We start from the raw sequence: 17,185 nt of genomic DNA on the forward strand, positions 1-17,185 counted from the left end.
GCCGAATTATCTGTTAGCTAAACTAACGTTAGCTTGGCTGTGGAGGCTAACGGCAGAACACTACAATCAGCTAGCAGTTCGCCGAATTAGCTGTTAGCTAAATTAACGTTGGAACGCAGAAATAACCCTCCAGATAAAATGGATGAATGGCCGTCAAGATAAAAAAAAAACAAGGGACATTTTTATTTGATTACTGATTAAGTTTTGGCAATTTAGTTTTTCTGACCACTTCCTGTCCTTGTGTCCCCCTCTTGTTGACCTTTGACCCCTGACCCTGTTCAGCAGACCCTCCAAGGAAGCGCGTGGACTCGCCCATGCTGAGCCGCCACGGTAAGCGGCGGCCAGAGAGGAAGTCCATGGAGGTGCTGAGCGTCACGGAGGGAGGGTCGCCCGTCCCGGTGCGACGAGCCATCGACATGGCAACCAACGGTCAGAGGTAAGACCTGGACGTGTGTGCGTGTTCGTGAGCATGGACGGACACGTCTGGCACACACACGCAGAGTGTAATTGGTGATGGTTGTTGCCAGTGATGGTCCATAATGTATTTAATCTCAGTTCAGTGACATAAAGGAAGGAGGTTCAGCTCGGCAGCGCTTCATCAAAATGACTTTTTCAAATTGATGTCAAACATTCTTTCGTTTGCCTTCTGTCACAGTGTTGTATAAAAATACCTGAGTAAAAGTATCTTAGCAGAAAATGTCTTTGGTAGAAGTTAAAGTCAACTTTTAGAATATGACTTTAGTAAAAGTCTTAAAGTAAATTTAATATTTACTGCACTTACAGAAAGTATCAAAAGTAATTGTATGGTATTATATGTACTTAACTATTAGAAGTAACAGTAAAAGTTAAAGGTCCCATGGCATGAAAATGTCACTTTATGAGATTTTTTAACATTAATATGCATTCCCCCAGCCTGTCTATGGTCCCCCAGTGGCTAGAAATGGTGATAGGTGTAAACCGAGCCCTGGGTATCCTGCTCTGCCTTTGAGAAAATGAAAGCTCAGATGGACCAATCAGGAATCTTCTTCTTATGAGGTCATAAGGAGCAAGGTTACCTCACCTTTCTCTGCTTTGCCCGCCCAGAGAATTTGGCCCACCCATGAGAGAGAGAGAGACATCATGGCTTTCAAACGAGCAAAGTGGCAGTTGGTCAAGGCCTGTCGAGTTCACTGTGAGGTTTGTGACTGACTTTGTTCCTGATTGTTTTGTTGGAAAAAACCTGACTAGAAAAAATTTTCAGCGTCAGTTAGCGTCCACTAAAAGTTCTGTTTTTGCCACAGACAGACTCTGATTATTATTCTAAGTGTCTGACAACATTATGAAAGGATCCCTACAGAGATAGACCTTTTAGTTAAAGAGTAAGATCCTTTTAGTTTAACATGAAACAGCCCCGAAATCACCATCACCAAACCCACCAGACTCCATGTAAATAATCAGGACTTTTAGCATGTATAGAGCCAGCATATTTCCACCAGACTCCATGTAAATAATCAGGACTTTTAGCGTGTATAGAGCCAGCATATCTCCACCAGACTCCATGTAAATAATCAGGACTTTTAGCGTGTATAGAGCCAGCATATCTCCACATGTTAATGGGTGAATTAAGGGTTTATTTCAACCAAACCAGAGTGGTGATTGTTGGAACAGTGGAAAGATGACCCAAGACTTTTATTTTGTATCTATAGGCTTTGAATGAAGTGTGTTTTACGATGATAAAATTATGTGTCGGAGTCTGGTGGAGTTTGGTGATTGAGATTTCAGGGCTGTTTCATTTAAACAAAAAGGTCTATCTCTGTAGGGATCCTTTCCATAACGTTTTCAGACACTTATCTAATAATAATCTAATAATCTGAGCCTGTCAGTGGCAAAAAACAGCATTTTTAGTGGACGGAAATTGAAGGTGCGCAGTTGCCCATTAACATTACATTGCAGCTTGTTTCGCCGTTACCGACTTCAGCAGTCTCGTTTAATAGTGGACCAATTTTAAACAATGTTGTTCCCATCAGTCACTTAGACACAAAGATATGGAAAAATAGGGTCTAGGTTGAAATATACCAACGATACCCTTTGAAAATGCATGAACAGAACTCTCAGGTCTGTGCATTGTGTGTGTACAGTGTGCATGGAGCATGCAGTCACAGAGGACAAGAAGCATCCCAGTTTAAGAGGATGTAAACCTGAAATGTATTTGGCAAGTTCGTGCATAAAGTGAATGACCATGTTTGAATTGTTGGGACAAACAGAGTGTAGCAGGTTGTAACTTTTAACAGTCAGAATATATCAAAGAGTCTTAGGCTCCTATCTTGCACCCGGCACAGCGCAAAGCCCAATGCAAGTGTCTTTGCTAGTTTAAGACCGATGCAGTTGTCGGGTTTCCCGTCCAGTGTCCACATCGTGTAAATAGCAAATGCACCAGCGCCCATCTTTGCACCCATGGACGTGCTGGTCTTACAGGGAGGTGTGTTCAGGTGCATTCTGGGCGTATTGCTATCTTGAGGCAGTGGAAAGTGATCACGCCATTGACCAACAAAAACCTGGTCTAAAGTCAATAACGCAGCATTTCATTGATTTCATTGAGATTACAAATAAAAATATTACGGTGCAAATCCTCCATCATAACAGCAATGCTCCAAGGTCCAAACGCGCCTGGCTTTTAAAGGGAATGGGAGATGATCTCTGATTGGTTGATTCCATGTTACGCCCAAAACACACCTATGATTAATGAAGACTCTAAGTACAACCCTTTAGAACCAGGCGCCCGGCACACGGACCCTTTTTTCGGCCGTTAAACTAGCAAAAGTGGATTCGTACACGCCCTAAACACACCTGCGCCAGGCACTTCATAAAATAGGGCCCATAGTGTTTGAAGGAGGTTCAGATAGTTCGTTAACAGAACCATCTGAGAAGCCGTCATTGGAAACTGTTTGGGAAAGGGCAGACCCTTTAAAAAAAAAATACCTGGCAGGTGATTGGATGAACCATCTGTCTATGACGTCCGCCATTGTTGTTTGGAACGGAAACAGTCGCGGCCGTCACACACACCTAAACCACGCCCGTAGCTGCCAGTAGCTTCTTCTTTTAAGTATTACTTACATCTTGACAAGGTGTATTTTCGTGTGATATGTGATATCGCAAGAATCCAGCTACCGTGCAATGTAATCGATAAGAAATGGTTACGTTATGCCAGGGGTGTCAAACTCAACTTCACCAGACTGGAATATGAGAATCAGCCAGACATGTAGTTTATTCTGTTCCAACATGTTATTGAAGAAAATGAGGCAGTATGATGCACATACACAAACAGGTAAAGCAGAAGGCATTTTCAGTGTTTTTAAAGTCAGTATGACCTTCCCAATCCGTCCTGTCACTGTTACGTCACCCAGATCATTGGTCTGATTGGTTGAAGGACTACACAATTGCACACAGCAGAGGTCTTTTTTTTAAGCCAAGGACCCCTTAACTGAAATAGAGACGGATCAGGGACCCCTACTACATATATTGTATAAAATGAAGTTGCATATTGATCTGGTCCTACAATGACTTTTAGGGCAGCTTAAAGCGTTTATAGATACCCTTTTTTTGTTTTTTTTTTGCATAGAATACAAATAGCCTTAAAATTCATGTTTTAATGTTAAACACACATGTGCAACAGTCAATCCTTTGGGATGAACTGAATCTGTGGATGGCTACCTTAGTGACTAATAACATTATCGTCCAGTAAGCCTATCATCAGTGGGGATTTATATTTGCTAATAATATGGAATCACGTTAAGACTTTTTAATTTTTGAAAAAACTTTCAAAAATTAACAATTATTTGGAGGCAGTGACTCTGAGGACCCCCTAGGGGTCCCGGACCCCCTGTTGAAGATCCCTGGTGAGCAGACTCCCCAGACTGATGTTTAATCTTAAAAGATTGAGCTCGGTCTGCTGATAGACAGACTAGATAAACACTAAATAAATGATGGAAAGAATGATGTCAGGTTACATAGAAGTGGGTAAAGGTTTGGTCAGAAACTAAATAAAAATAAAAGGCCAGGTTGAGGATAAATAGTTTTAACATTGAATCTGCACTTTGCTCAATAGTCCGAGCTCTGCAATATTTAGGAAAACCAGACAGAAATCTTTAAAAGAAAAAGGATGCAAGAGCTGTTTGGAGCCCAAGTTCTGCAACAAGTTGAGTTTGAAGTAGAACTTTCTGTTGAAAGGAGAGTTATTTCAGAGGTTTAGTTTTCCATTTCAAGGCCAGACAGGACCAGGCATGCACTGTCAATTTGGATTTTGGGTTATTTTGCTTCCTTAGCATGTCTTCTTTCAGACTAGTGGAAAGAAAACAACCCAAACACACATTTAGGTTTTTATTTTACGATGCAAGGTACAGTATAGGATGTTCAGGATTATTTAGATATGTGTCTGTTAATAATAGTGATAGGTGGTGATAGACCAACATAGGTGGTGATAGACCCTAATTCTGTTAGCCGCTCGCTAATGCTTTTTTCTCTTGGATCCTTCTTTTGGAATATGGACCAGGAACCTGAAATGGTGTCTTTTATTCCTAAATTCTCGTTACACAAACGGCAAATATCCTTTACCGACATGTTGCTTGCTTGCTGAGCTAACGAGCTATGCTTTGCCTGCAGCAGCAGGGGTAGCCTGGCTTGTAGTTGTATTACTTTTCATACTATTCATACGCTTCGTTGATCTGATTGGTTGATTTGGCCCGTCTATCACCAACATAGGTGGTGATAGACCGATGGTTTATCCAATCAGCTAACCAGGACTTTTGCCCCTTCCCAAAATTTCTCCAACGGTGAGTTCCCAGATGGATATGCGAAGCAATCCATCTGGCGGAGTCAGGTTACAACAGACGGTACATTTCAGTCAAATTCAGTAAATTCATTTAAATGTCCAGTTTTTCTACGTCTAGTCTTATAAAGATCCAGGGTCCTTCGTCTCCACGGTCAGATTCATAGGGGGCTGATGCGGCCGGCGGTTTGATTTCACTGGAAACCTGTACATTTATCTATCCTGCTTCCGTTACATATCTGCGGGGACCAATCACAAACTGGCTTATCCACCTGGCGCGCTATTGGCGGGTTTAACACGATGACGATAGAGAAGCAACCAAGCAGCTTTTTGTTTACATTCAACATGGCGGATACCGAAGCGCAGCAACCCGTCTGCAAAGTACGTCACCCTGATCTGATTGGTTGAAGGACTATCCAATTGCGTCCAGAGTCATTTGAACTACGCCCGTTGATCACGCCTCTTGTGCAGTAGAAACTACAGAGCAGACTCCCCAGACTGATGTTCAAGCTTAAAAGATTGAGTTTGGTCTGCTGATAGCCAGACTAGCGGCCTGTTCCATTGACACCAAATCCATAAAGTCCTTTAACCCATTGTCGTTGCTAAAGCAATTCGCTTAACCGAAAAAAAGGCCAAAGCGATCATGCGTTGAATCAATCTTTTGGTAGAACTGCTAACAACTCATGGAAACATGACAAGGGGCCCCAACTAGACTTTTTGGATGCAAGCTAAAATGCTGGGGATTGGGGCTGTCCTTGACTAATCCCTACACCCAACACCATTCTGCAGACCTGTCGGTTCATTCGACAGATCTGCAAAGCTCAGCTTCTCCACAGAGAACCATGCAAAGGCATCCCCTTCAAATCCATCCCATAGTGGTTTCCAATAACAAACGTACATACACCAAACTCTCCACTTTCATTCCTATCTGTATTCTGAAGCTTTTTACACAGCGCTTTGTTCAGATACCATTCACAGCCTGATTTATACAACATTTTATTCATAAAAACATGGAGTTTTTATCAACGCATTCTCACTCCCATCCCGTCAAAAAGCGACGCTTGGTCAGGTGCCTTTGGCGTTTGTTACTGGCGCAAAAAAGTCTCCTTTTGGCGTCATATTTAGACGACCAGCCATGTCGAGAATCTTGGCTCTCGGGACTTGCGTCTAGCCCTTCAGCGTCATATTTAGACGCGCTTGGTCGGGAACTCTTGCCGCCACTTTTTAACGCTCTGGGTCGAGAACGTACGTTTAATTGACAATGCACCACGAGAGCGGGACAGTTAGGTTTAGGGAAAGATGGAGGGTGGTGTTACAAAATCTACTTTTCAGTGACACGCGAGAACCCCACACTCAGACACACACACACACACACACACCACCCCAACCAACCTCCCTACACAGATTTTCAGTCATTCATTCATAATCGCTACCGTTGTCGCTCTTAATACTACGTCATCTTACAGCGCCGCGGTCGAGCCGCTGCCCTGCCCGGTGCGCCAGTTCCTGCCGCTGAGAGACACTGACCAAGCGTCAGTATTTGACCAGTTGGGGGTGAGAACGGCTTGTAATGGCTGCTGATAGTATTTTCTGATATATATGGAGTAGGGCTTCACAATATATGTTTTTTGGCGCAATATACACATCGCGAAAGGCTGCGACACAAAACAGATTTTTTTTTTTTGTTAGTCGAAAGAAAATATCAGAAGAAAACTGCACTTTAAAATGTTAACTGTTCTTTTTTTATTGGTGCTTTTATATTCAATGCAATGTTCAATTTGTCCGTAAATGGAAAGTTGAAAGTGATTTTACTATTAGTTTTAAATTCAACAAGCAATTTGTTGTATTGTAGAAGAATACTGAAGGCAGCAGAAATGCAGAACTGAGCACACTTTAATATCTGTTTATGTATTATGTTTAAGGCAAGTCACGGCAATTTTATTTGTATAGCACATTTCAGCAGCGGTGCAATTCAATGTGCTTTATATAAAACATTAAAACACAGTTAGAAATGAATAAAAATCAATATAAAATTAAAAATAGTTAATACAAAATTAAAACAGTTAATCAAAAATAGATTAAATCCAAGAATAAAAGAATAAAATTCCCAGTGCAGTGCAAAGAATTAAACATAGGAAGTATCAAAAAGAAAGGTCTTCAGCCTTGAGAAAGTCAATAGTAGAGTAATATCGCGATATTCAACAACATTATCGCATGTCGCACGTTTCCCTCATGTCGTGCAGCCCTAATATGGAGAGATAAGAAGAAATGTGTTGCCGTCACCGAGCATGTGTAGCTGCTGTGCTGTTTTTTGGCCTCTGAGGGCCTCTGCTCGCTGATGAATGATTCAGAGTTATAATAAAGTTATTCCGGGAGAAGGAGACATAACAGTGAGAGATTTGTGTTGAATGTCCCGCTGACCTGAGCATGACCCATGAATGTGATTTCTTCTCCTGGTTTTATGGATCTGTGCACGCTCTGGGTTTTTCGTGTTGCTCTTTTATTATTTATTTTTTGATGCATGTTCAACATTAGGATTCCCCCTTATGTGACTACCTTTCTGTGTGTCTCTCGGTTTTCTGTCTGCCCCCTTTCTTAGCAAATCTGTTTTCAGTAAAAGCTTGGATATCACAAACGCTAACTGCAGCAAGGAAGAAAGGTATTGGTCGGCTCCGTTCCTGTTTGTATGTCCTTGTATGTCAGATCCATGTTGTTCCCTTTTTTACCATCCATTAGTTCAGTTTACTTTTCTGTTCCCTTTTGTAAGCGTCCGGTGGTCCTTTGCGTGTCTTTGTCTTTTTAAATGTCGCATGTTGTGTCATGTATTTTAGCTTCTTTCCATTAGAAATCTTGGCTTTTACATTTCTAACTTTCTAACAAAGCAATTCAACAAAATAAAAGTAACAAGATCCTGTTTTCAAAAAGAGTAACAAGTCACACAGATCACATCATGTTACAAACATTACACTGCAAAAAAATCTCCAGAAAAATCAACCAACAGGGAGGAACTGGCAGATACTGTATTTTCACTCAAATGTTACACGAAGTGTGTGTCAGGGAAGAATAATCGGATTGCTTCCAGCAGTTTACAGAGTACTTTCATATTTCATTTGGATACTCCGGTGCTCATACTTGACTTATGGGGCACATTTTAGTCTACAGAGCAGCCTGAAATGCTGCCAACAGCAGATATTTATTGTTTCACCGACAACCTCTCTATAAAGTACGGAGAACCTAAAGCAGGGCTCGACATTAAGGCGTGTCTGCTTGTCCGGGACAAGTGGATTTTTGTTGAAGGGCAAGTGGAAGAGAAATGTACTTGCCCCACTGGACAAGTTCAAACTCAAAAGCCATGTTACTTCACGTTATGTGCCACTCATTACGTCTATTTTTCCGATTTTATTTGACCGATTTGAAACGCATAATTCTTTTTTTTCCCACACTCCGTCGAACCAGCGTCCAACTCACCCCCAATTTTCACTGACTGCGTCCCAGCTCCGGCTTTCCGCAGCTCTCCGGAGCAAATACGCAAGAGCTTCTGTTTTTGCCGGACGCCGGCGAGCTCCGCAGCAACTCGGCACACGGCAGATAGTGCGGGACAGGAAGTCCAGCACAGAAACAAAATAAAACATCCGGTTAATTTTCAAAATAAAATCGGATCATATTTCCCTGCTACTACACCTTGAAAACATGGCACAGAGCTGTTCCCGCTCTACACCTCTGGATGGAAACTAACTGGTGGTGGTTTTGTGGTTCTGTTCTACGTGAATTCGCGAGATCTCGTGAGGTCCTCGTGACTTCAGCTCTCAGTCGTGGCCGCAGCCGCGCCGCAACAAATCCGGACCTGGTGGGTACTGACAGACGGCGGAGCACGGAGCCGACACGCAGACGTTCTGCATTCGGTTGAAAACTAGCCCATAATAAAATGGGACAGACCCAGCTCTTGGTGGGAGGTGTCCGGACGGCAGACCCAGCTCTTGTAGAGGTGTCTGAGGACAGACCACTCTTGGTAGGAGTGTGTTCAGCAGCCCAGGCTCGTAGGGTGTCTGACGGCAGACCAGGCTCTGGTAAGGTGTCTGAGGAAGACCCAGCTCTGGTAAGGGTCTAGGACAGACCACTGTGGGGAGCACTTGGGGTTGAGACCTTGGGGTGTCCCCTCTTGGAGGTGTCTGATGGGACAGACCCAGCTCTTGTAGGAGGTGTCTGACGGGACAGACCCAGGCTCTTGGTAGGAGGTGTCTGACGGGACAGACCCAGGCTCTTGGTAGGAGGTGTCTGACGGGACAGACTCAGGCTCTTGGTAGGAGGTGTCTGACGGGACAGACCCAGGCTCTTGGTAGGAGGTGTCTGACAGGACAGACCCAGGCTCTTGGTAGGAGGTGTCTGATGGGACAGACCCAGGCTCTTGGTAGGAGGTGTCTGATGGTGCCGGTTGGGGGTATCGAATCTTGAATCGATCCTGAAAATCGATATTGAATCAAATCGTGACATTATCTGAATCGTGCGCCCCTAATATGTACCTAGCCTCAGAAGAAGAGTGGAGTGGAGGCTGATGTTTCTTCAGGCTCCGCGGCCCGGCCAAGTGCCAGGGAAAGCACCGAGAACAGTCGACCTTACCACAACAGCACCGTACGAGATACAAAGGGAAGGGAAACGTGAACAGCTGGAGAGATGAATTTGACTGGGTGCGTTCTGGAGCAGGAGTAATGTCCTGCGGGGTCTGCCGGGGCCAACCCAACTTGGCTGACAACTAAGTGACGTTAGCCACCTAGCGTCGGCAGCAGCTGTGTACCTAGCAGCATTCGTATCGGTTCAGTTCAATTTAAATTATATTTGTAAGGGACAGTGTGTGTCTGTGTGTGTGTGTGTGTGTATATGTGTGTATGTGTGTGTGTGTGTGTGTAATGTATGTGTGTGTGTGTCTCTGTGTATATGTGTGTGTGTGTGTGTGTGTCTATGTGTGGGTGTATCTGTGTGTGTGAATGTGTGTGTGTCTCTGTGTGTGTTTGTGTGTGTGTCTGTGTGTGTGCGTGTGTCTGTGTGTGTCTGTGTGTGTGTCTCTGTGTCTGTGTGTGTGTCTCTGTGTCTGTGTGTGTGTTTGTGTGTGTCTGTCTGTGTGTGTGTCTGTGTGTGTGTGTGTTTGTGTGTGTGTGTGTCTCTGTCTCTGTGTCTGTGTGTGTGTGTGTGTGTGTGTTTGTGTGTGTGTGTCTGTGTCTGGTGTAGGTGTGTGTGTTTTGTGTGTGTGTGTGTGTGTGTGTGTGTGTGTGTGTTGTGTCTCCAGCCTCCCTGTGTGGCTGACCTTGTGCTGGGGAAACCCAGTGTGTGGATGGATTTGCGGTCTGGATGGAGATTAGCATAAATTAATTGCCGGGAATGCAGATGGTGCCCAAACAGGAGATGGAAATAAGGCTCTCGCTGCCGCTGAATAGCCCCTCATCTCGCTCATCATCTAATTGGCAAGATCCATAAAATACAGCTTGTTGCTGACACTCCCCCTCTCTAACACACATCGCCAGCGTTTTCCGTTTTCAAAGACTATCCTGACAGCGTGGAGAGTCTCCTCTCCGTTGCGTGCGCGGCGCAGCCTTTCGACACTTCCTCAATATTAGCTAACACAGTGGACCCAGTACGCCTGCCTCTCATCAAACAGATACAGAGATACAGAGATGAGGCTCTGATCAGCGCTCGCGTTGTTGGAGGACAAAATGTGATTTTTAAATGTTTGCCTGGGGATATTTTAAATCTTTCTTCTTGTCAACAAATCCCATGAGAAGACCCACACCAACAGTGAATGTATCTACATTACTAACAAGTTTTGTGCGTGTATTAAAGCTTTGAATTCTTCCTCCGTTCCGTTGTTGTTAAAACACAGGAATGAGCCGCACTGGCCTCCTTGACACTATTTTCTTGGAAGGTTGTTTTGACAAATTATTTAGATGTTTGAGTAAGGTAAGTGAGTGATGGACTTAACATAAATCCCATCACAATCTGAGTTTTTAACTCACTGTTATTACACTTTAGTTTCACAATCAGAAGAATCGTCTTCCCACTTGTCATCTAAAGAGAGCAACTAGAGAGATTAAAAATCAAAACATCAAAAACAGGAAGGCCTTAAGGACCCCTTTATCTTATAGGATGAAAATGAAGAAGCATCATCAGACTGTGGTGTGTTTACGTGGGTTATTATGGAGCAAAGACACAAACATGTTTTATTTGTCAGCTGTTCCATTCTTAAAGAGAAACACACATTACACTTTTACAACATGATGGGGGGAAGAGAAGAGAAGAAGCAATAACAGAAATAAAGAATAGGATATGACAAGGAACAGAATTAGCACGGTGAATGGTTCCAACTGAAAAGTTGTCTTGAATGACGACGACGCAGCTGTGGAAGCTAATTTAATGGCAGTGATGTCATTCCTACTTGGTGTGTGTGCGTGTGTGCATGCATGCGTGCGTGAGTGTGTGCATGCGTGCGTGAGCGTGTGTGCGTGCGTGTGTGCATGCGTGCACGTCTTCAAATTTAATTATGATTTACTGTTTTCATTTTACACTTCCAACAAAGCCAAATTGTCTATGGGCAATTAAATCCCAGACTTCAAAGACATCAGCAGGCCGGTATGGTTTTTGGTTAAAGTGTGTGTGTGTGTGTGTGTGTGTGTGTGTGTGTGTGTGTGTGTGTGTGTGTGTGTGTGTGTGTGTGTGTGTGTGTGTGTGTGTGTGTGTGTGTGTGTGTGTGGGGGTGGGTGGGTGGGTGGGTGGGGGGGGCAGAAAAGGAGGAAGATATGAAACTTAATGATACGTACATGAAAAATGGAAAAGCTCATGAAGAGAAGAAAAGAGAAACTGTGCTGATGAATTTTGCTGTGTGTGTGTGTGTGTGTGTTTGTGTGTGTGTGTTATAATGCTGATATGTCTAAACTATTTATAGATATTGCCTTAAGTCCAGGATGTTGTTCATGTTTGAGCTTTAATAAATGCTAACAGGAATCCCACTGTGTGTGTGTGTGTGTGTGTGTGTGTGTGTGTGTGTGTGTGTGTGTGTGTGTGTGTGTGTGTGTGTGTGTGTGTGTGTGTGCGTGTGTGTGCGTGTGTTGGTTTCTGACCAAACTTTGACTCTTAACCTAAACGTGTTAGCCACACAAGCTAACGCCCTGCGGCTACAGAGAGCCACCATTTCCTTCTAGACTATTGGATGGATGTTCCCCATTAATGCTGTTTTAATATTCTTTAAAACAATATGTTTTTAACTGCTTTTTAATGTTTTATGTAAAGCATTTTGAGTTACCTTGTTGCTGAAATGTGCTATACAAATAAAGCTGCCTTGCCTTGAAAAGTCAGGGGAGGAAATGCTTAAAATAGAATAAGACAGGTATGAAATTGAAGTTAAATATGAAGTTCAGGGCAAGAAATTAATAATTACTGCAAAACAAAAGGCAGCATTTCAGAAAGAACTGAAATCTAACCCTACTGTAGCTGAACACCATTCACTGATTGTCAATATTAAAGGTCCCATGGCATGAAAATTAATAATTAATTTATTAATTTATTTTATTTTCCATTCACACTACAGTAAAAACACAACAGGGTGGTTTCTGTAGATTAAAGGATAGTACCTGTGTAAAGGCTGAGATACAGGTGGAAAGTAAAAAAAACTGGGAACAGAAGAGAGAGAGACAGACAGACAGACAGACAGACAGAGAGAGAGACGGACAGAGAGAGAGAGAGAGACAGAGAAAGAGAGAGACAGAGACAGACAGAGAGAGAGAGAGAAACAAAGACAGAGAAAGAGAGAGACATAGAGAGCGAGAGAGACAGACAGAGAGAGAGACAGAGAGAGAGAGACAGACAGAGAGAGAGACAGAGAGAGAGACAGAGAGAGATAGAGCGAGAGAGAAAAGAGTTAGTGAAAGAGTTAGTGAAACTGCAGTCAACAGAGAACATGAGAATAAGTCATCTGTCCTCGTTTGTGTCACTTTTCTCGGCCTGAAATCAAATCACCTTCAGCCTGAGTTCTCTTTAGTATGTTGTGTTTGTGTCCTCTGTGTATTGATCTGTCTCTGTGTGTGTGTGTGTGTGTTGTGTGTGTGTGTGTGTGTGTGTGTGTGTTTGTGTGTAGATCGCGGTCCATCAGCGGAGCGTCCTCCGGTCTGTCCACCAGTCCTCTCAGCAGTCCCAGGGTAAGTGTCCGTCCGTCCCACAATGCACCTCACCGGCTGGCTCTGCTGGAACGTTGTTCCGCTCGCACACAGGATGTGTGTCCATTCCCTTCAGCCTGTCATCAGCAGCTCACACACACCTCTTTGGACTTCATTAGGAGCCTGTTGGATGTACAAGTAGAGAGCCAAAACTCTTGAGTTTCGTAGCAAGGCGCGGTACCTGCAAGAAAGCGTAGGAACGAGCACAGAATGGAATCAACGTAAAGGACTTCAGTCTGTTGCAATTCTGTATTTTTCCCATTAAAGACAACAATAAGTGACCAACTTAATTCCTGATGTACTGAGTCCGTTGTATTAGGGTAAGCATAGTCTTGCGTTGCCAGCTCTATCTCCACAACGCTGTGGAGTAAGCTCTGGCTGCACTACAGATGCATTCTGGGATAGGGGAAAAAATACTCTGTGGGTTGTTTGAATTTCTTTAAACCAATCACAATCGTCTCGGGCGGCCCTGAGCTCCACCTCATTAGCTCTCACCAATAAGGATGGGTACCGAAACCCGGTTCCACTATGGAACTACACACTACGCAGCCGGTAGGAATCAGACGGGACTAGAACGCTAAATTTCGGTTCCCCATTTCGGTTCCACTTAATGTGTCGAGTGAAATATTTTCCCTCTGTAGCTCCGAAACATCACCCTTTCTCTGTAGTGTAGTCTGTAGATGTAGAGCTACTTTTAAAATGCCAGATTTTCCCCTCTGGGCTCACCAAAACAGACATAAAAGCCTTTCTTTTCAGTTTTTTAAGAATCGGTTTAGGAATCGGAATTGTTATAAAATCACCGGTTCGGCATCAGAACCGTAAAAATCCAAACGATACCCAACCGTACTTACCAGTGTATCTCCGTGTGTACTTCGTCCACAACAATCCCACCAATCGGTCCCAAAACGTCCCAGTTAGAGAGGAAATGACCTAAACATATTCTTAGTAAATCTTTACAATCATTCCCTGTAAGAACCAAGCAGGTCTGCCTTGTTGCACGACCCAAATATTCTTCAAAACTTGATATTTCCAGTGCGTAGCTCGCTGTATTTGGGGGGTTGAAGGTGCTGCGTGATATCTCTGCGCCCAAGTAGCAGTGCTTCGCCCCAATATAGTCCCAAGTCAGTATCTGCCTAGGACATCGCCTAGTCTTAATCTGCATTGCTATTTGTACTTGTTGTGAATACGCAGGCCGCGAGAAGTAATTAGGTTGTTTTTTTGTTGGCTCACTTTTACTAACGACATGCTAACCGGCAACATAGGATTCCATTCACTACGCTAAGCTAAGCTAGCGGCGGCGCTGCCGGGACTAAGACAATGCATGCACTGAGACAAAAATGCATTTGCCCACCTATATAAATATAGAGGAGAAGGTGAATAACCCTATTTCAACAAACGGTGGCGTGTTCCTTTAAGGCAGGCTGTACCGTACGTCACAGAGCCTTAGATGAAGTGGCGCCGGATCCATCGGAGGCCAAACACCTCAACTCCAGATGGGATCCGGTGATTTATTTAAGGTCCACACAGAAGAGATTCTGATGCAGCTGCACATTAGTTGAAGAATTGATCCATAAGTCTGCAAACTTCTGCTGCAGTGACAAAGCAGAAAGGTTAACCGTGCAAATCAGCCAGCAGCGTCCACGCTGTAGCTGCTCTGTTTTCAGCAGAGCAGTGCTTGATGTCGGAGCTTAGCCTCAGCAAGGACAGACTGTCTAACATCGCAAAGTCCGCAGAAACGTTGACTTTTAGTGAAGGTCGCTGTTTTATTCTTCAAGCCATGGTGTATTCTACTTTTTCTGTTCATTTGTTTAACTATGTAAAGTTTAAAAAGTAACGAGTAAAAGTCGTCGGGCCTCATGCAAGAACATGTTCCTAAATGTTAGGTTTGTCTCAGCCAGAGGTGTATAGTCCAGGTGCCAGAAAGTAGAAATCCTGTCCAGCAGCTGTCCCAACCATCACTAAACCAGCTCCTCTACCAGGTAGATGAGCTCGTTAGTGAAAACACCTGTTCTAGATGTAGAGGCAGATCCAAAAACATGGCAGGATTTTTACTTTCTGGCACCTGGACTATACACCTCTGGTCTCAGCTCAGATACAACTAACTCTCTTAACTTAACGGCACAATTATGTGATGAATCGATCGTTTCAACGTGATGTATGCCACCTGTGTTTGTGAGATCGTTAGCATAACTCCTGCCCTTAAATTACAATATAAGGTTTCCTGTTCTTTATTATTGTTATTATTATTATTATTATTATTATTATTATTATTATTATTATTTTGGGCCTTTTTTGCCTGTATTTGACAGGACAATATAGAAATAAGGGAAAGAGCGAGAGAGAGGGATACAGTATTACATGCAACAAAGGTCGCAAGGCTGAAGTCGAACCCGGGACGTTTTTGGGGGAGCGTGCCTATGGTCCCATAGCCCTATGTTTCCACATTTCTAAGATTTTTTTCTCCAAAATTAGGCCCTATGTTCCCACCTTTTTCATGAATTTGTATCAGATTATTTCGCCCTAACCCTAAAACATGTTGTGGGAGGATAGGGCTTAAATTGAAGGGAAATGTAGGAACACAAGACCTAATTTTGAAAATGTCCTAGAAATATGGGAACATAGGGCTGAACCCATTTTCGGTAATACAGCTCTGTAAACACTCGGCAATACCCTACCAGTTCTGATCCATTTGTGGTAGGGCTGCACAATGAATCAAAAATTAATCTTAATCACGATTCTGGCTTCCCACAATTTAATGAACATGATCTAATGCAATATTGACGCTTATGATGCGCGGTCCGCTCATAGAAATCGTTACTAAACTAACAGCCAGCCACCAGGGGGCCATCAAAATGTTTTGGCTTCTTTTTTTGGGGCCATTTGTGTCAGTATGAAAAATACACACTCCTAAATAGGAGAAAATGACTGAAAGCTAAAAGCTGGTAGCTTTTTGTACGAGTGGTTCTTGCATAAGGCCCATTAAGGGGGAAAAGAAGAATCAAGAATGTGCACTTAAAAGCTAACTTTTTTTTCCCATGTTTTTGTGTCTAAGTGGCTGATGGGAACAATTTTTTTTTTAAATTGGTATTAAGAAACAAGCTGCAATGTAATGTTAATGGGCAATTTCACACCTTCAATTTACATCCACTAAAAGTTCTGTTTTTCCCGCTGACAGGCTCAAATTATTATTCTAAGTGTCTGACAACATTATGGAAAGGATCGCTACAGAGATAGACCTTTTAGTTAAAGAGTAAGATCCTTTTTATTGAACCAGAAACAGCCCCAAAATCTATATCGCCAAAAACACCAAAAGTCGTCTTCGTTCATCTTTCCACTGTTCCAACAATCACCACTCTGGTTTGGTTGAAATAAACCCTTAATTCACCCATTTACATGTGGAGATATGCTGGCTCTATACACGCTAAAAGTCCTGATTATTTACATGGAGTCTGGTGGAGATATGCTGGCTCTATACACGCTAAAAGTCCTGATTATTTACATGGAGTCTGGTGGAAATATGCTGGCTCTATACACGCTAAAAGTCCTGATTATTTACATGGAGTCTGGTGGAGATATGCTGGCTCTATACACGCTAAAAGTCCTGATTATTTACATGGAGTCTGGTGGAGATATGCTGGCTCTATACACGCTAAAAGTCCTGATTATTTACATGGAGTCTGGTGGAGATATGCTGGCTCTATACACGCTAAAAGTCCTGATTATTTACATGGAGTCTGGTGGAAATATGCTGGCTCTATACACGCTACAAGTCCTGATTATTTACATGGAGTCTGGTGGAGATATGCTGGCTCTATACACGCTAAAAGTCCTGATTATTTACATGGAGTCTGGTGGAGATATGCTGGCTCTATACACGCTAAAAGTCCTGATTATTTACATGGAGTCTGGTGGAAATATGCTGGCTCTATACACGCTAAAAGTCCTGATTATTTACATGGAGTCTGGTGGAGATATGCTGGCTCTATACACGCTAAAAGTCCTGATTATTTACATGGAGTCTGGTGTAGTTTGGTGATGGTGATTTCGGGGCTGTTTCATGTTAAACTAAAAGGATCTTACACTTTAACTAAAAGGTCTATCTCTGTAGGGATCCTTTCCATAATGTTGTCAGACACTTAGAATAATAATCTGAGTCTGTCAGCGGCAAAAACAGAATTTTTAG

At 43.1% G+C, this 17,185-nt stretch overlaps 1 pseudogene; it reads left to right on the forward strand.

The window, feature by feature from the left end:
- LOC120556521 overlaps positions 1 to 17,185 on the forward strand; it is a 193,140-nt pseudogene that overhangs the window by 145,778 nt on the left and 30,177 nt on the right.

The sequence above is a fragment of the Perca fluviatilis genome, chromosome 3 (genome assembly GCF_010015445.1).
Source record: "Perca fluviatilis chromosome 3, GENO_Pfluv_1.0, whole genome shotgun sequence".
Classification (NCBI taxonomy): Eukaryota; Metazoa; Chordata; class Actinopteri; order Perciformes; family Percidae; genus Perca; species Perca fluviatilis.